The following is a 19820-nucleotide window of genomic DNA, read 5'->3' on the forward strand; positions in this document are numbered from 1 at the left end:
ATTAAAAGCCTTCTTTTTAAGAACCTGATTGATTTTTCCTTGTTTTAAGATCCAAGGGGATTGAATCTGGACTCACCAGGAATTGTGGGGGAAAGGAGGGGGGATGTTCTCCTTGTGTTAAGATCCAAGGGGTTGGATCAGTGTTCACCAGGAACTTGGTGAAGAAGTCTCTCAAGACTACCCAGGGAAGGGAGTTAGTACTTGGGAGTGGTGGCAGCAAAACCAGATCTAAGCTGGTAATTCAGCTTAGGGGTTCACATACAGGTCCTCATATCTGTACTCTAAAGTCCAGAGTGGGGAAGGAACTTTGACATGGTGAGCAGCGGTGAGGGATATTTTTAGGAACCAAAAGCCAGTAAGTTTTTTTTTCTCCTGTGTAGCTGCTTAGAAAGCAGAGCTGGGAAGGTAAATGCATGGTTTTTTTTAACAAGGGTCTTTGTTAAGAGAAGGTTTCAAACAGTGAGCAAGCAGTTAGCAAAAGGAATTTACAAGCTGAATTGTTTGTTTTTTTTCTTTCTACCTCTCAGGTATAGCTAGTTTAAAGACTGAATGCTGTGAAAGTCTCTGTTAACTAGGCAGCCCTGAGCTGAGTGCATCCCTTTTTCAGTGAACTGCAGAGGGGGTGTGACCCAACACAAGAAAGAAGGAAAATGACGACCAGTGAAACAGCTAGCAAACTAGAGCTGGCCAGAATAGAAGCAGAAGAAAATAAAAAGAAACATGACAGGCTGCTCGAATTAAAAAAACTTGAGAATAAAGCTGCTGAAAGAGCTATGGAGGAGAGGGAAAGAGAGAGGAAGCATGAACTGGAGTTAGCAAGGGCTAGGCAGGATATATCAGCCAACCCTAGCAACCCCTCTCCCGGTACCGCTTTCCATCCCAGGAAATTCCCCACCTACAAGGCAGGCGATGATACTGAGGCCTTCTTAGAAAATTTCGAAAGGGCCTGCCTTGGGTAGAGCATCTCTACAAACCAGTACATGATAGAGCTGAGGCCACAGCTCAGTGGACCCTTAGCAGAGGTGGCAGCTGAAATGCCTAAAGAAAACATGAACAGTTATGAACATTTTAAAAACAAGGCCAGAATCAGAATGGGGCTAACACCCGAGCATTCCCATCGGCGGTTCAGAGCCCTAAGGTGGAAAACAGACGTGTCATTTACCCGACATGCCTACCACATTGGGAAAAATTGGGATGCCTGGATATCAGGAGCGAGTGTTAAATCTCTGGAAGCTCTGTCCTTCCTAATGCAAATGGAGCAGTTCTTAGAGGGTGTTCCTGAGGAAACAGAAAGGTACATCCTAGATGGGAAGCCCAAAACTGTAACCGAGGCAGAGGAGATTGGAGGCAAATGGGTGGAAGTGGCAGAAAAGAAAAAAAATAGTAGCAGTTGGAGCGAATATCAGAGGGGGCAAACCGAAACTAAACCCTATCACCGGGGGCAACCCAAGGCCCCACCTACAACCCAAGGAAAGCCCCAGACACCTTATTGCCCCACCTCACCAGTCTCCAGCAACCCACCTCGGCCCCGTGACCAGTCAGCTGGGCGATGTTTTAAATGTAATGAGCTGGGGCATGTGAAGGCCAACTGCCCCAAGAACCCCAACCAACTGCAGTTCATTACACTGGAGTCACACCCAAGGTCCTCAGGCCCAGATTCCTCCCAGGTACCCTCAGAGCGAAGGGAAACTGTGAGTGTGGGCGGGAAGAAGGTTACAGCGTGGAGGGACACTGGAGCACAGGTGTCAGCTATCCACCAATCCTTAGTGGACCCCAAATTCACCAACCCAGAGGGCCAAGTGACGATTCACCCATTCATGTCAAAATCTTTAAACTTGCCTACAGATGAGTTGCCTGTCCAGTACAAGGGCTGGTCAGGAACGTTGACTTTTGCAGTCTTATGATAATTATCCCATCCCCATGCTGCTGGGGGAAGATTTGGCCAACCATGTGAAGCTAACCAAGAGGGTGGGAATGGTCACCCACAGCCAGGCTAAGCAAACCTTCACACCTAGCTCCATTCCTGCACCTTCTACAAGGGCCCAATCTGTGTTACCAGAGAGCCAGACTGAGGTGGTGGAACCGGACCCCATGCCAATGTCTGTGACAGCAGCAGTGGATCTAGTCACAGAGACCCAGACAGAGCCAGTCCCAGAACCGGAACTGGTGGAGTAACCAGCACCAGAACCATTGCCAGCACTGAATCCAGCACTTGCAATGCCATCTACAACTCCAACGCCAGAGGGCACCAGCGAGCCTGCACTAGCAGCAGCAGATAAACCTATGCAAAAGGCTCAGCAGGAGCCTGAAATACAACATAGTGCACCAGCAGAGAGTGGGTCACAGTCAATGGAAACAACCCCATCATCTGCCCTGCTTCCACAGAGACCAAGCCCAAGTCCACAGTCTAAGGAGGAACTGATGTCTCCAGCATCAAAGGAACAGTTCCAGGCTGAGCAGGAAGCAGATGACAGCCTTCAGGGAGCTTGGATGGCAGCACGGAGCAACCCACCGACTCTCAGCTCTTCTAACCGATCCCAGTTTGTTGTAGAACAAGGACTTTTATATAAGGAAACTCTTTCAGGTGGACACCAGGAAGACGGGCATCCTCAAAGACAGTTGGTAGTTCCAACTAAGTACCGGGTAAAGCTTTTGAGCTTAGCCCACCATGCTGGCCATGCTGGGGTGAACAGGACCAAAGACCGTTTGGAGAAGTCATTCCACTGGGAGGGAATGGGTAAAGACATTTCTACCTACCGGTCTTGTGAGGTGTGCCAAAGAGTGGGAAAACCCCAAGACCAGCTCAAATCCCCTCTCCAGCCACTCCCCATAACTGAGGTTCCATTTCAGTGAGTAGCAGTGGAGATTCTGGGTCCTTTCCCGAAAAAGGCACCCAGAGGAAAGCAGTACATACTGACTTTCATGGATTTTGCCACCCAATGGCCAAAAGCAGTAGCTCTAAGCAACACCCGGGCTAAAAGTGCGTGTCAGGCACTAACAGACATTTTTGCCAGGGTAGGTTGGCCCTCCGACATCCTTACAGATTCGGGAACTAATTTCCTGGCAGGGACCATGAAAAGCCTTTGGGAAGCTCATGGGGTGAACCATTTGGTTGCTACCCCTTACCACCATCAAACAAATGGCCTGATGGAGAAGTTTAATGGAACTTTGGGGGCCATGATACGTAAATTCTTAAATGAGCACTCCAGTGATTGGGACCTAGTGTTGCAGCAGTTGCTTTTTTGCCTACAGGGCTGTAGCACATCCCAGTTTAGGGTTTTCACCATTTGAACCTGTGTATGGCCGCGAAGTTAAGGGGCCATTACAGTTGGTGAAGCAGCAATGGGAGGGGTTTACGCCTTCTCCAGGAACTAACATTCTAGACTTTGTAAGCAACCTACAAACATCCTCCAAAACTCTTTAGGCCTTGCTAAAGAAAACTTAAAAGATGCTCCAGAAGAGCAAAAAGCCTGGTATGATAAACATGCCAGAGAGCGTTCCTTCAAAGTAGGGGACCAAGTCATGGTCTTGAAGGTGCTCCAGGCCCATAGACTGAAGCGTCATGGGAAGGGCTATTCACGGTCCAGGAGCGCCTGGGAGCTGTTAACTATCTCATAGCATCACCCACCTCAAACCTAAAGCCTTAGGTGCACCATGTTAATTCTCTAAAGCCCTTTTATTCCAGAGAATTAAAGATTTGTCAGTTTACAGCCCAGGGAAGAGATGATGCTGAGTGGCCTGAAGGTGTCTACTATGAAGGAAAAACTAACAGTGGTGTGGAAGAGGTGAACTTCTCCATGACCCTTGGATGTATGCAGCGCCAGCAGATCAAGGGGCTGTGCACCAGCTTTGCGCTGATGTTCTCAGCCACCCCAGAATGGACCGAACGGGCGTACCACTCCATTGACACAGGTAATTCTCGCCCAATTAGAGGCCAACCCTACCGGGTGTCTCCTCAAGCCAAAACTGCTATAGAATGGGAGATCCAGGACATGCTACAAATGGGTGTAATCCACCCACCTAACAGTGCATGGGCATCTCCAGTGGTTCTAGTTCCCAAGCCAGATGGGGAGGTACACTTTTGTGTGGACTACCATAAGCTAAATGCTGTAACTCACCCAGACAACTATCCAGTGTCATGCACAGATGAGCTATTGCAGAAATTGGGACATGCCTAGTTCATCTCTACCTTAGACTTAACCAAGGGGTACTGGCAAGTACCACTGGATGAATCCACCAAGAAAAGGTCAGCCTCGATCACCCATGTAGGGCTGTATGAATTTAATGTGCTCCCTTTTGGGCTGCAAAATTCACCTGCCACCTTCCAAAGACTTGTAGATCATCTCCTAGCAGGATTGGGAGGATCTGCAGTGGCCTACCTTGATGATGTGGCCATATTTTCTCATTCATGGGCAAAACACCTGGAGCATCTGCAAAAAGTCTTCGAGCACATGAGGGAGGCAGGACTAACTGTTAAGGCTAAAAAGTATCAAATAGGCCTAAACAGAGTGACTTGGACACCAGGTGGGTCAAGGAACTATCAACCCCCTACAGGCCAAAGTGGAGGCTATCCAAAAGTGGCCTGTCCCAAAGTCAAAGAAACAGGTCCAATCCTTCTTAGGTTTGGCCGGATATTACAGGCGATTTGTACAGCACTACAACCAAATCGCCGCCCCACTGACAGATCTAACCAAAAAGAAACAGCCAAATGCAATTCAGTGGACTGAAGAGTGTGAGAAGGCCTTTAACCAGCTTAAAGAAACACTCATGTCTGACCCTGTGCTAAGGGCCCCAGGCTTTGACAAACTGTTCCTAGTAACCACAGATGCGTCCGAGCGTGGTGTGGGAGCAGTTTTAATGCAGGAAGGACTGGATCAAGAATTCCATCCTGTCCTGTTTCTCAGCAAAAAACTGTCTGAGAGGGAAAGCCACTGGTCAATCAGCAAAAAGGAATGTTATGCCATTGTGTATGTGCTGGAAAAGCTATGCTCATATGTTTGGGGACAGCGTTTCCACCTGCAAACCGACCATGCTGCGCTGAAGTGGCTTCATACTGTCAAGGACAATAACAAAAAACATCTTTGTGGAGTTTAGCTCTCCAAGATTTTTATTTTGAATTACAACACATTTCAGGAGCTTCTAAAAAAGTGGCTGATGCACTCTCCTGTGAAAATTTCCCAGAATCAACTGGATAAAATCATCCTTGAAATGTGGAAAATATTGTTAGTTTTGTATATAATTAGTAGTATATCCAGAGGTGCATGTGTCTTATTAATTCTGTTTTCTCCTAGAGCTCCAGGAAATCACAGCCAGTGTGGAGCGGGCTGTCCAGCCATATCTGAACTAAGCATCTAATATTGCAGAAATAGTAAGTAATAGCAAAGAAATGTGTTAGATTATCTTTTGTTGTAGCTTGTGAATTTTCCCTGTGCTAAGAGGAAGGTTTATTCCTGTTTTGTTTGTTTGTTTGTTTGTTTTTTGTAACTTTAAAGTTTTGCCTAGAGGGGAAATCCTCTGTGGTTTTGAATCTTTTGTTATTCTGTAAAGTATTTACCATCCTGACTTTACAGAGGTGATTCTTTTACCTTTTCTTTAATTAAAATTCTTCTTTTAAGAACCTGATTGATTTTTCGTTGTTCTTAAGATCCAAGAGTTTGGGTCTGTGTTCCCCTGTACCAATTGGCGAGGATATTATTCTCAAGCCTTCCCCAGGAAAGGGGGTGTAGGGTTTGGGAGAATATTTAGGGGGACTAGGACTCCAAGTGGTCCTTTCCCTGATTCTTTGTCTAAATCACGTGGTGGTGACAGCATACTGTTCAAGAACAAGGTGGAATTTGTGCCTTGGGAAAGTTTTTAACCTAAACTGGTAAAAATAAGCTTAGGGGGTCTTTCATGTGGGTCCCCACATCTGTACCCCAGAGTTCAGAGTGGGGAAGGAACCCTGATAGGAGGGATTCACCGTAGGGTAAATACCTTGAGGTAGTTTTTAGTCTTCCCTGTGTTCCATTTTCCATGTTGGGAATCCCTCTCCTTTTTTCGCAATATGGGAAGGGCAGGGTGAGTGTAACCTCCAGATTGAGAAGCTCCTGCCTTAAAGGGAGCATGAGGATCCTCTCAGGCTCTAGTGGGAAGAGATGGGCAGGCTCACAGGACCAATTTCGTCTGTGGAATAGTAACTCTGAAGGCACTGGAGTGACCCAGGGATGAGTTTTCCCCATGATAACAAAGGAATTTATGTGGATGATGGGAATATCCAGACTTAACCAAGACACTACTTGGGAGAGAGAAAGAAAAAGTCCTGATTGTTGGCACCGACCAACTTCAAATTAGCAAAGCCAGGAATTGGACACAGGCCTCCTGACTCCCAGGGCAGCTCCTTAATCACAAGCCCACCCTTCCTCAGGACAGCTCACATTCATCGCCTGTCCCAGGTGTGGTGCTTGCTTCCTGCAATGTCAGTTCCACTTGCTCTGAGTCGGTAGGAACTGTCTGGCTGCATGGATGCAGACGTCTCTGTTCTGTTTCTTGCCATCAGTGCAGTTTATAATGATAGGAGCCATCATCATGCCTTTCCAGGGGAATGGATACCTGTGGTCACACTTACCATTCTCACAATTGCCAGGTCAGGGATGTGGCCCACCCATTTCCTGTCCAGGTCAGTGCAGAATCATAGAGTCTCTGTGGTTCCAGTTGCTGGTCATTACCTCTTCCAGGCTCTGAGATTGCTCAACTCCCATTGACTTTTATCAGAGCATGTTGAAATCAGCACTTCCCTCCCAGAGGCTGCTCAAGACAATTTTCCACCCTAGGAAAACTTCGGTGTTCCATCCCCCACCTCAGAGGCCTAGGGTGGCAGATTTGGCCCAATCACTCCTATATTGTGAAGGAAGGAGCGGCGGTGCCAGATTCCACTGAGTGGTGGTGTGGTCTTGCATGACTGGGGGCAGCCAAGCTAAATTTGCCACTGTAGGCAGCTGCTCAGAGTCTGCCACCATAAATAGCTGCCTGCATTGCCTGTACATAGCCTCTGCCAACACCTCACCTGATGGGGTCCTGTGCTATTCCTGGACACACTAGACAGGCTGGCAGGTGGGTTTAGCAGAAGGCTTCATGGCCAGAAAAATATCAGTTTCTCACCAATAACTGGAGTCACACTTACTTTTCCAACTGGAAGCTTGTGGCATGGGCATCTTCATCCCACAAGGGCAAATGAACATTCGAAGAACTAAGGGGACTTTCTACATCAACCTGGACACCCCAGGTCTTCTGGATCCAATAATCTCACATAGACTTCTCAGGGTTTGTGGGAACATGTGCCAGTGGCTGCCGGGCATTGGAGCTCACTACACCAGCTATAACCCTGCTGGGGCTTGTCCACACCAGCTAAATAAGAGTTTAGGGCCAGTGTTCACTCTATAAGCACCGCTTGTAGAGCTGAAAGAAACCAGAGAGTATACAGTGCCAATCTTTAAAAAAGGGAAGAAGTAGATACAAGGGAACTAGAGACCAGTCAGTCGCACCTCAGTCCCTGGAAAAATCATGGAGCAGGTCCTCAAGGAAACTATTTTGAAGCACTTGGAGGACAGGAAAGTGATCAGGAACAGTCAACATGGATTCACCAAGGACAAGGCATGCCTGACCAACCTGGTTGTCTAAAATGATGAGAGAACTGTCTCTGTGGATATGGGGAAAGCAGTGAACGTGATATATCCTCCTTTTAGCAAAGCTTTTGATGCGGTCTCTAACAATATTCTTGCCAGCAAGTTAAAAAAGTATGGGTTTGATAAATGGACTATAAGGTGGATAGAAAGCTGGCTAGATTGTTGGACTCAACCGGTAGTGATCAAAGGCTCAATGTCTAGTTGGCAGCTGGTATCTAGCGGAGTACCCCAGGAGTCGGTCCTGGGGCCAGTTTTGTTCAACATCTTAATTAATGATCTGGATGAAGGGATGAATTGCACCCTCAGCAAGTTCGCAGATGACATTAAGATGGAGGGAGATGTAGATACACTGGAGGGTAGGCATAGGATCCAGAATGATCTAGACAAATTGGAGGATTGGGCCAAAAGAAATCTGATGAGGTTCAAAAAGGACAAGTGCAGAGTCCTGCACTTAGGATGAAAGAATCCCATGTATTGGTACAGGCTGGGGACCTACTGGCTAAGCAGCAGTTCTGCAGAAAAGGACCTGGAGATTATAGTGGACAAGAAGCTGGATATGAGTCAGCAGTGTGCCCTAGTTGCCAAGAAGGCCAAAGGCATATTGGGCTGCATTAGTAGGAGTGTAAGCAGAGTCAGGATGAGCCCCACCCTGACATCTGGTGGTAAATTATGGGGAGTGCGGAAAGTGTTGCATTGGTATTTTGGTTATTTGCATGGGCACTCCCACCCCACTTAGCATACCGCAAAGCAGCATGGGATGGTTACTTTCACAGCTGTGGGAGCCCCCAATTTCGTTGTTATTGGGGCAGGAGGAATGAAATGTTGTCACCCTGATTGGGTAAATGGGGAACTACAAAATTGTCTTGTGATGGGGGGTTTCATTGTCAGCTGGATAGCGCTTGCTAGATGGGGCACATGGGTTCCAAAACCCATTGAGAGGAGAGAGGCTGGGGGCCAGTATCTGTACTTGGTGGTGCAGGCTCCTTGTGTGAGCCAGAAGCACCAGTTCCACCTGTGCCTCTCTCCACTGTGGAATGTCAGAGTTAACTTTTGATTCCCTTAAGAATCTAGATGCAGGTTACTGAGCTGAATTCACTGGGGCTCCCCTACTATGAGCTGAAATCACTGAAGAGCTGGACTTGCTGAGCTGGACTTGCTGAGCTGAGAGCACTGTGCTAATGAGTGGAGCTGAAATCACTGAAGAGCTGGCCTTGCTGAGCTGAGAGCACTGTGCTGATGAGTGGGGGAGCCTGAAGCAATACTGGCAGAGCAGAGTGGAGCAGTTTGTGCAGCCACTGGGTGAGTGGAGCTGAGCAGCTCGTGAGGACGGCTGGAGCGGATCGCAGGACAGCTGGTGGACCAGAGCAGCTGGCAGAGTGGAGCAGCCCACAGAGTAAGCGGAGCTGAGCTGTTTGCGGGGACGACTAAGGGAAGCAGAACCCCACGAAGAGGCAGGGCAGCTGGCCCCGAACCACGTAAGGTGCCCCTTTTTACCTAGGCTGCGGAGGGGGACCTCTGCAAAGAGACTCTTGAACTCTGGGCTGCCTGACCCGGGACAGAGACTTTTGAATTGTGGGACTTTTGGGACTGTGGGTGATTTAGGGGGGTTGCTGGACTCAAGGGCCCAGAGAGAAGGACACGGCCCAAGTTGCTGGGGTGGGTCTTTGCTCATGGTTTGACCTATGAACTCCAGTTGAGGTATTTTCCAAATTTCATGCTTGTTGTTGTTTATCTTATGTAATTAAACCTTTTCTGCTACACCAAGAGTCTGTGCTTGCGAGAGGGGAAGTATTGCCTCCTTGAGGTGCCCAGGGGTGTGTGTAAGATTTTCCCAGGTCACTGGGTGGGGGCTCGAGCTGGTCTGCATTACGTTGTGGGGAAGGGACCCCTAGGTATTGAACCTGGCCCTTGCTGCTATCGTTTCAGCCTGGCAGAGGGGTTACAGGAGCATGGCCAGCAGATCGATGGAAGATGCCCATCTATTTGGCACTGGTGAGGCCACATCTGGAGTATTGCATCCAGTTTTGGGCCCCTGACTACAGAAAGCATGTGGACAAATTGGAGAGAGTCTAGTGGAGGGCAACAAAAATGATCAGGGGACTGGGGCACATGACTTACAAGGAGAGGCTGAGGAACTGGGATTGTTTAGTCTGCAGAAGAGAAGAGTGAGGGGGGATTTGATAGCAGCCTTCCACTACCTGAAAGAGGGTTCCAAAGAGGATGGAGCTAGGTTGTTCTCAGTGCTGGCAGATGACAGAACAAGGAGCAATGGTCTCAAGTTGCAATGTGGGAGGTCTAGGCTGGATATGAGGAAACACTATTTCACGAGGACGGTGGTGAAGCACTGGAACGTGTTACCTAGGAAAGTGGTGGAATTTCCTTTCTTAGAGGTTTTTAAAGCCCGGCTTGACAAAATCCTGGCTGGGATGATTTAGTTGGTGTTGGTCCTGCTTTGAGCAGGGGTTGGACTAGATGGCCTCCTGAGGTCTCTTCCTACCCTAATCTTCTATGATTCTATCACTCTATGACTGTGCCGCAGGTGGAACCAGTGTTAATGTACTCTGCTGAGGGGCAGTTTGAGTGGGCAGACAGGCAGGCTAGCCATGCGGGGGGAGTAGCCAGAATCCCTCCCTTCCACTAGTAATTCTGAAAGGAGAAGCCTTTGGGGGAAGGATGTGCAGTAGTAGCAGAATCCTAGAGCAGGCGTTGCCTCATAGTGACTCCATGGAAACAGCAGCTCGGCATTTTGCTGATAACTCTACATGCTCTCGCTCACACCAGCAAAAATCCACTAGGTCAGCGATTACACGATCCCAAGGATGATCATGAGTACGGCCCTACCAAATTCACGCCCATGAAAAACATGTCACAGATCATGACATCTGGCTATTGCAGAGGGGTGGCAGGATCGCCACCCTTACTTCTGCACTGCTGCCACCAGCAACTTCCTCCAGCCAGGGGAGGTTCCTGTAGGTGGGAGCGAGCCCTCAGCTGGGGTTCCCTAAGCCCTGCCCCTCCCTAGCTCCAGGCCGAGCGCTTGGGTTAAAGGGGGTTAAAGAGGGCTTGGCCTGGCTGTGTGTGTGTGTGGGGGGGGGTGACCATGGCACTCCCTTGATCACAGCATCCTGCGTGGTCACCCCCCTCCATAAGGCTCTCCAAAATTTATGACTCCACCCATACCATGTCACCCTCACTTCTGCACTGCTACTGGTGGCCAGCAGCCAACACTCTCCAGCCACCCAGCTCCGCAGGCAGTGCCGCCGCCAGCAGCAGTGCAGAAGCAATGGTGGCTATATCACAGCCCCCATACAATAGCCTTGCAATCCCCCACAGTCCTCTTTTGGGTCAGGACCCCACAGTTTCAACACCATGAAATTTCACATTTAAATATCTGAAACCATGAAACTTGCACTTTTTAAAATCCTCTGACCATGAAATTGACCAGAACAGACCGTGAACTTGGTAAGGCCTAGTCATGAGATTTTTGGCAAGTAACAATTTTGAGGCCAATTGTATTTTTTTTTAAATCCCCCTGAAGTTTATGTTAGAGGCATGGCAGTGGGGTTGGACTGGGGGTCAGGAAATCTGGGTTCAAGTCCTGGCTCTGATGCAGGGTAACCATTTGTGTCCCCATCAATACAATGGATATAATGACATTGACCTCCTATATGAAGCATTTTGAGATCTGCTGATGAAGACCAGGGTACGTTATGTATATTAGACCTCACTGACCTGAACCACTATCACCACTTCACAGAAAGGTGTAAGGAGCCCCTAGGTGGACAAGTCTATACCAGCACCGATTCGCTGATGCATACATTTGAGGAGGCGGCTATCAGTGGCGTTGTGTTCAACATCCTTCTGCTTTGAGATCCTGAATATGCCAATGACATTGTCCTCTTGGCCCAGTTCCGTGAATCGATGCAGCTGAAGGTGAGCTGGTCAGGTGAGAAGCCGCATGCATTGGTCTGGCTATTAACCCAGATAAAATGAAGTCCCTGGCCATTAGCATGTAACAGACTCCAGCTCCAAATTACAACCAGCTCAATGTTCAAGTGTCCAGACTGTTAAATATTTGGGCAGCATCATAGACCGTCCTGGAAGATGCTTGAAAGATGCAGGTGCCCGTAGCTCGTATAACAGAAGCAGCTGCCGCGTTTCAGATCCTTCAGGCTTCTCTGTGGGACTATCATGACATCAGGCTTTCTATGAAGCTGTGGACATATAGAACCACAGTTATACCTACCCTGTCATCTGGAAGTGAAATGTGTGTGGTGCAGAAGGCTGAAGGACACCGGACTGATGCTGTTGTTTCTCCTGATGTTGTCGTTGTCTCCGTCAGCTGTTTCATATCAAGCGGCAGGACAAGATGAGAAATGAGGATATTAGAATCTGAACTTAGCAATCGCCTCCATCAGCCCCGGTTTGGGATCAGCAGCTTTCCTGGTAGGGAAGTATTATAAGATTTAAAGACCAACAAATTCCAATGCATGTGTAAAAAGAAATGCTGCTAAACACCAGCTACCATGTGGGAGCCAAAAAGCTTATGATTGCCAGTGATGGACATAAAAGGAGTTTGCAGTCAGACCACTCCAAGTATCTTGCCAGAGAGTGACCTGGGTGGCGCTCACTTTGCAGGGGCCATGTCCCTTTGGGATTAGCCATTAATTCAAATCAAATAGAATTCAGGTGGACAATTCTGAAGCATGGGGACATTTCTGACTCCAGCCAATTAGTGATTGATTTGTGCCATGAAGCAGAAGGGCACAGGGGTAGAGCCCTTATATTTATTTTTTTATCCTGTCTAATGTAACTGGCTCTTTTTATGCTTAAAATGCATAGGGCCTGATTCTTAGTTACAGAAAGGTCCCTTTATATCAGTGCAAAGGGCCCTGTTTGGAAATCAGAATCAAGCCCTTCACCCTCAGCCTCACTGACATCCAGCGGCAGTGGGTTCCCCTGGCTAATTCTCTGCTGTGTACATTTTGGAGACATGTTTGTGGCAGTGCCTGCAATGTGTTGGATACTTTCCAGAGACTCAAGAAGGGACGGCCCTTGCCCTGAGGAACTTACAGGCTAAGGGTGGACAGAGAGACAGGCAGGAGCCAGGGAAGGGGAACAGCCAAATGCCGATCAGCAGATTCACTAGAGACAGCCCGGCAGAGAGGGACTGAAGTGTGCACAGGGTTGGAGCCTGTGGGATTGGCTGTGGGAGGCTGTACCATGCATAGGCGCCTGCCTGGAGTGGGGCTTATGTCCATTTGGGAAGGGCTTTAGGCTAAACAGAAGAAGTTTGTCCATATGTGGGGTTAGATGGGGATAACAAGACCTGAATCGCTTACTGGCATAAGTGGTAACACTTTCCCATATAGACAAGCCTTTGTCAGTGGCTCATCTACAGTTGCTTCTTCAACCAGCTCCCAGCTTGGGTCATGCTCCCCACGGATGTCTTGGTTGGGGTGGAGTGCTCTGCTGTGCCCTGCAGGGGGTGCTTTGCATGTCTGGGGTCAATGCTGGGCTGAGAGGTGGGATACATACACGTCTATATATCTTCAGGATGAAGGGCCAGAAATTTAGTTGGTATAAATCCATGTAACTCCTTATACTTTCATGGAATTCCACGGATTTATAGCAGTGGAGGACCAAGCCCCTGATTTTTACTGGCTATCGGAACATAAGTGTAGCAGGATGGTCCCCTGCTCCTGCCCTGAAGGGCATAAAACAGCCCAGGAGAGGGCTGGGGCTGGGGCAAGAAGCCTGGGCTGATTGGGGAAAGCAGGCTCAGCTGTGGCCATGCACCAATCAGGCCCAGCTGGCCCCTATAAGAGGCTGTGAGCCAGGAGCCCAAACAGACTCTCCTGCTGCCTGTAGAGGGAGAAGGGCCTGGCTGCAGGGAGCTAGAGACAAAGTACCTGAGTGGAGCAGGGCTGGGGACAGGCAGAGGAGCTAGGGAGCTCCAGCCTGGAAAGCACCAGGCTGCGGCCTAGCATTGGGCTAACAGGTACTGGGGGTTGCAGAGGGCAGCCCAGGGGTAGGCCAAGGCAGCAGGTCCAAACCCTCCTTGCCAGTGATGAGTGGCTGATACTGCAGCCTGCCCCAGGGCGTGGGGCTAGATGAAGACTGGCAGTAGCCTTATACTGAGGTGAGGTGGGAATAGTGGGTGGGGGCTCCCTGGAGAGGGGAGACCCTAAGACTGAGGGGGTTACTGCTAGGATTTTCCTGGCCAGCAAAGGGTCTGTCATAGCTGGTAGCTGTGAGCCCAGAGCTGAATCAGTGTCACCTTCCCTTTTGGGAGCAGCACACCAGGTAAAAGGGCACCAGGTCCTGGGAGGGACACAGGGGCCAGAGGACAGGCGGCCTGCAGAGGGCGCTCCAGAGCTGGAATGAGCTAATTCCCAGAAGTCACCAGCAGGAGGCGCTGCAGGGGTGAATCCACATGTTTATAATAAGGAAAAGGGAATAATTGTATTTCTACAATGATAACTTGTGATCATGAACCTAACCCCCTTGGACCTTCATGACAGAACAGCTCTGCCAGCTCTTACTAAGGCAAGGACTGGGGAGTTTACACTTGTCTCCAAGCAGTCACTCAAATGAGGAAGGTATGGATCCAATATAGTGTTGAGAGAACAATATAATGGCCCCTGTGATTAATGCCCACCCCATAAACAGTGCCAGAATCACTCCACCAGCTCCCAGCAAACTGAAAGTCAAAGAAATGTGTGTAGCCCCTGGGAACGTGTTGTTCAAGAGGTGTCAGAGGAGGAAATAAGGCAAATGAACAACACCCCACTGCTCACCACAATCCAGACACAACAGCCACCAGGAAACACCCGAGAAAAGGGAATTCACTGAGCAGAATTTGACTTTATATGGCCAAAGCCCATGAGTGTGTGCACTGTTTTCAGAATAGAAGATGGATGCATGATGCCTTGGGATATATATATGTATCAATATACATTGTTATTCATATAGCCATGTAATATCGGTCATTGAGGCCTGGCATAGGCGGCAGGTTTGCATAATTTTTGGTGGGGCCCAAAATGGTGGTGCCCCCCCGCTCCCGCCCTGTAAGCCGATATAAAATGAAGCTACAACGCGTCAGTGCCACAAGATTACAAGGGTCAATTAAAAGTGGAAAGTCAGAAGCAGCACTTGCCTACTTCAATATACAGTATTATATTTTGTTGCACCTGTTGTGATGAAGTGGGAATGTTCTTAATATTTTCTCTGAATACTGTGTGGGTGCCTCAGTTTCCCCTGCAAGATGCCAACTGAAGGTGCTGGGGACAAAGATCAGGTGGCCTCCCTGTCCGGAAGAGACACAGAGGCCAGAGGAGGGAGTGTCAGTTTGGAGCTGGCTGGGGAAATGGGGAGAGACCCAGAACTTGGTTCTGGGCTCCCCACCCCCCAAGATGGAGCTGACAGAGGGGTTCTGTTTTCTGTACCAACAAGCTCTGTTTAAACTGTGTTCCCGTCATCTAATAAACCTTCTGTTTTACTGTCTGGCTGAGAGTCACATCTGACTGCGGAGTTGGGGTGCAGGGACCTCTGGTTGCCCCAGGACCAGCCTGGGCAGACTCGCTGTGGAAAGTGCATGATGTGGAAGGGCATGCTGAATGCTCCGAGGTCAGACCCAGGAGGGTCCTGGGGGGAAGTTGGGTGGGGTCTCAGGAGGGGGCAGTTGGGGACAAGGAGAAGGGAGGCTTAGATAGGGGCTGAGGTCCCATGGGGAAGTTAGGGGCAGGGGTCTCGGGAGGGGGTAATCGGGGGACAAGGACCAGTGGTGCTTAGATAGGGGGTGGGGGTTCTGGGGGGCAGTTGGGGCAGGGGTCTGGGGAGGGCGCAATCAGCGGCCAGGGGCTGGGATTCAAAGGGCTCTGGGCTGCTGGCAGGCGCTGGGAGCCCAGAGCCCTTTAAACCCCCGCCGCGGCGGGGATTTAAAAGGCTCTGGGCTCCCCGCGGTTGCAGGCAGCCCAGAGCCCTCTGACTCCCAGCCGCAGCTGGGATTTAAAAGGCTCGGGGCGGCCCGCGGTTGCAGGCAGCCCAGAGCCCTCTGACTCCCAGCCGCGGCTGGGATTTAAAAGGCTCTGGGCTCCCCGCGGTTGCAGGCAGCCCAGAGCCCTCTGACTCCCAGCCGCGGCTGGGATTTAAAGGGCTCTGGGCTCCCCGCCGCAGTGGGCAGCCCAGAGCCCTCTGATTCCCGGCCGCGGCTGTTGCAGGCAGCCCAGAGCAGGGGAGAAACCTAGCTCCAAATATTGCTGGAGCAGAGCCCCTGACTGAAGCCCCAGGAGCCCATATAAGTTGGCGCCCATGAGGCCTGGTATGAAGGATGCATGCTTGACATGAATACTTATGTTGCAAGCTGGCAACCAAAGCAAGAACATAAAGTCAAGAAGTATTCAAACTATTTGTCCAAAAACAATCTTGTTATGTTCCAGGAAATATACAGAGAATCAGCAGAAAAGGGAACAACACCAGCTGGACGGATAGAAGAACTGGAGGAAATGGCACGCCTTATATCGTGGTGTCCCACCAAGGATTGTCTCTTTGGAATCTGAGTGGAATGCCTAGTAAGCAAAGACAAAAAAACGATGACATGGCGGAATGGACTATAAATGGTTGCCTATGATTTCTGCAAATCGCTCCACGCCCCCAAAGCTTATACAGGGTAAACTCATAAACATCTGGAGTGCAACGTAACACCCTGCTCCTGAACTTACTGCCAGAGACCTGGTCACTCTCCATGGTGGAGGCAGTACATGTAAAATCCCTGTTTGTTTCACACCCTTTCAGTACCTTTAAACCGTATGATGTCATTCATAGGTGTTCTGGCAAAGTTCTGGGCTCCTGATCCCTTGGTGCCTGAAAACGTGTTGGGGTGTAGCATTGCTAACAGAATGCAGATAGCAATATCTGTTAAAGTGTAGGTTACTTGGCATTTAGCCACCAATGCCATGAGGCAGTGTGCCTCAGTTTCCTCTTTTACACAGCAGTGTAGGCCTGTTATGCTTTTGCTGCTGTGCCAAGCCTGAACCCTGTTTACAGGTATTAGCTGAAAACCAACATGGTTGTGGGACCATCCCTAGCATGTACAAAAGTTTTTTTTTTCCACAAATCAGGTATCTCACACCATCTTCAAAGGGTTTGTTATTATCATCATCAACTCCTTTGTCTTGACCCGTAGATGAAGTATCAAGAGACACAAGACTAACAGCTAATTTATGACAGACAGACTTTGTTCACACAGTTTGGTTTGTTCAGTGTCTATTCCATTTTCCAATTGCTTTGTGTACCATGGTAGGTGTTCAGATACAGATACTCCTGCCTCTTTGGAGAAGGCTCTCAATTCAGGCATGTGTTTGAGGTTTCAGCAAGGAAAGGGTGCACTGCAACCATGCCTGGCCTCGGCCCCTCCCTCTGGAATCTCTTTGTGTTGGGCCCCACCCACTTGTGAAGCTTCCCAAATGCAAAGTTTTTCTTCCTCCTGCCTTGAAGAGATAGTTTTATCTCTTACGAGCATATCAGGAACAACATCTTTCAGTGGAGTGCTTTGAATTAGTAAGATCCCCTCAGACACCCCACTCTCTATTCCCAAAATGTCAGCTGGGTGGAATCTCCCCTCCAGGAGATCTGACCCCCAATCTTCCATTAAAACCTGATCCACAGGTGAGGGGTTTCAGATGGCATTTCAGATGCAGATCCTTCACTCTCCTCCTGGGGAAAAGCCTCCTTACAAAAAGTGGGCAAACCCTACTGTCCCCCCTCACTTTCCATCTGGACTTCCCTCTCTGGGCTGCCCCCTGAGGCAGACACCCCTGTGTCCTCCAAAAGGGAAGGTGACACTGATTCAGCTGTGGGCTCACAACTACCAGCTATGACAGACCCTTTGCTGGGCAGGAAAATCCCACACCCCGCCCTTCACTCAGGTTGGGCTTCCTTCCAGCTACAGAGTCCTTGGGGTCTGTTCCCACCACAACAGTCACCAGGACCACAACTTTCATCTCTGGGATGCATGTCTCTGTGCACCCCAGGGCAGGACCTGTCCCAGATGACCTGCAACTTTCTGACAGTCAGCAGCTGGGATGGCCTCCCTGTTAGAAGGTGGAACATTCACCTCCCCCAAGGAGATGATCACAGGACAGGACCTGCCTTGAGCCCCAGGCCTGCCGGAACTGGTTTCGACCAACCCTGCTTCCAAAACTGCATTCTCCACTGCTACAGAGGAATTAAAGAGACATTCTCCTATTCCCCCAGCAGTACATGTGACTTCAGCCTCCCTCCTGGGACTTTCAGCATAAGATTCCTTCTTGGTGCTAGCAAACCCTGGGACAGATTATGCCACATCAAAGAAATCATTCCCCCAGTAGAAACTGTGAAAAATCGTGTGCCACCGCTGCAATGGTCAGCTCAGCCTGCAAATCACCAGTTTCCATGTGTACCTTAGCTAAAGGTGCAAGGACTTTGTAACCTCCCACCAATTCTGCCATTTTTCCTGGTAACAAATCCTTCTCCTAGATCCCTCCTGACCACAGAAATCTCTGCACCAGTGTCCCTTAAACCTTGGAGCACTTTTCCAGTAAGCTTAACAGCATGCATATGCTCACTGCTTGGTTGTGCAGAAGCAACCTTTACAAATCCTGTGTGGTAAGAGGCAGTAGCTTCATGTGTTACCTGGTGCTTGTTGCCATTCAGCCAAGGACATTTATTCCGCAGGTGCTCAGTGGACTTACAATGATAGCACCTTCTGGGCTCCTCTGCTTGAACAGGAGACTTGGGACAAGTAACAGGGGATTGGGGAGATGACCACCCAGCCTCTTTTTTTCCCAGGGGTAAAATGGTGATTCTGCTTTCCACCAACCCTGTACCCCTCTGCCGGTGGTTTATGTTTAATTGCAGCTTGTGACTGCTCGTAAGAGTCTGCAAACCCACCTAATTCACCCCCCTGAATCCACCCATTTGTCCCACAAATACTGTTTTACATCATCACTGCACATATTCAGGAATTGTTCCTGAGTAACCAAATCACACATTTCTTCCAAGCTTGTGATGCCTTTTCCCCTCACCCACTTGTCCAACAAACCCCCCCCTTTTATTTACATAGGCCACATTACTTAATCCAGATCCCTTCTTAAGACTCCTGAATTTCATCCTGTAGGTTTCAGGTGTAATCTGGAACTGCTTCAAAAGCAGTTCCTTACATTTACCATAGTTTGAAGCATCATCAATAGGCATTTCATTGAATATGTCCAGAGCAATCCCAGTCAATTTTGCAACCAAAGTGATCATCTTTTGATCTTCAGAAATCTCATGGAGAGTGCACAGACTCACAAAGGGGATGAAATATTTGGCAATATCACTGGATGTGTAACTTGTTTGTACTTGTGAGTTAAAATGGACCTCTGAGGGGTTGTCTTTGTCTGGCCTAGGGGGCAGTGATAAGTCCCGCCACTGACTGAGCCGGTCTATTGTCAGGGAGCACATATGTACTAGAAGAACTGTAGATATCTGATGCAGGGAGCTAGAGACTGTGTTTCATTTGGCAATAAACCTGGCCGGGTGCCCTCATACCTTTTCGGAGTCTGGGTCATTGGGGTTTCTCTCGGGGTCTGCTGTGCCAGCAATCTGTGCAGAGCCGGGGCAGCACACAGCAGGAACACACGCACGCAGCTGACTGTTATCAACATTGGACAGAGCAGAAAACCACACCGGTGACGTCTGATGACATTAATTAAATTTGTTCAGTGCCTAACGCAGCACCAGTCAGGCCAGTTAAAAAACCTGCTGGAACGTGGAGATTAACTCTTGGCTATCAGGGGTTAAACAGAACTGCCAAACGGGGAGCACCAGTAGTGGCTGCTTACCCAGAACTGTTGGAGGCAGTAACCCCTGACATGAAGTGGCTCTCAGTACTAGACGTGGCAAATGGCTTTTGGAGTTTACCTTTAAACCCAGAATCTCAATACAGATCATCCTTTGTATTCCAGGGTGTGCAATATTGCTGGAGTGTTTTGCCTATGGGGTACTGTGAGGCACCCACAACATTTCACACTGCAGTGAGAAATATGCTAGAGAAGGAGGGACTGTTACAAACGGGAGGGATAGTCCAGTATGTAGATGACATTTTAATAGTCAGTGAAACAGAACAGGAACATGAAG

General features: G+C 49.2%; 1 protein-coding gene across 1 annotated transcript in view; it reads left to right on the forward strand.

Annotated features, from left to right (window-relative positions):
- Positions 1–19820, forward strand: part of LOC123353447 (low affinity immunoglobulin epsilon Fc receptor-like) — an 82044-nt gene that overhangs the window by 33391 nt on the left and 28833 nt on the right. The gene's annotated exons all lie outside the window — the stretch shown is intronic.

This window comes from Mauremys mutica, chromosome 20 (genome assembly GCF_020497125.1).
Source record: "Mauremys mutica isolate MM-2020 ecotype Southern chromosome 20, ASM2049712v1, whole genome shotgun sequence".
Classification (NCBI taxonomy): Eukaryota; Metazoa; Chordata; order Testudines; family Geoemydidae; genus Mauremys; species Mauremys mutica.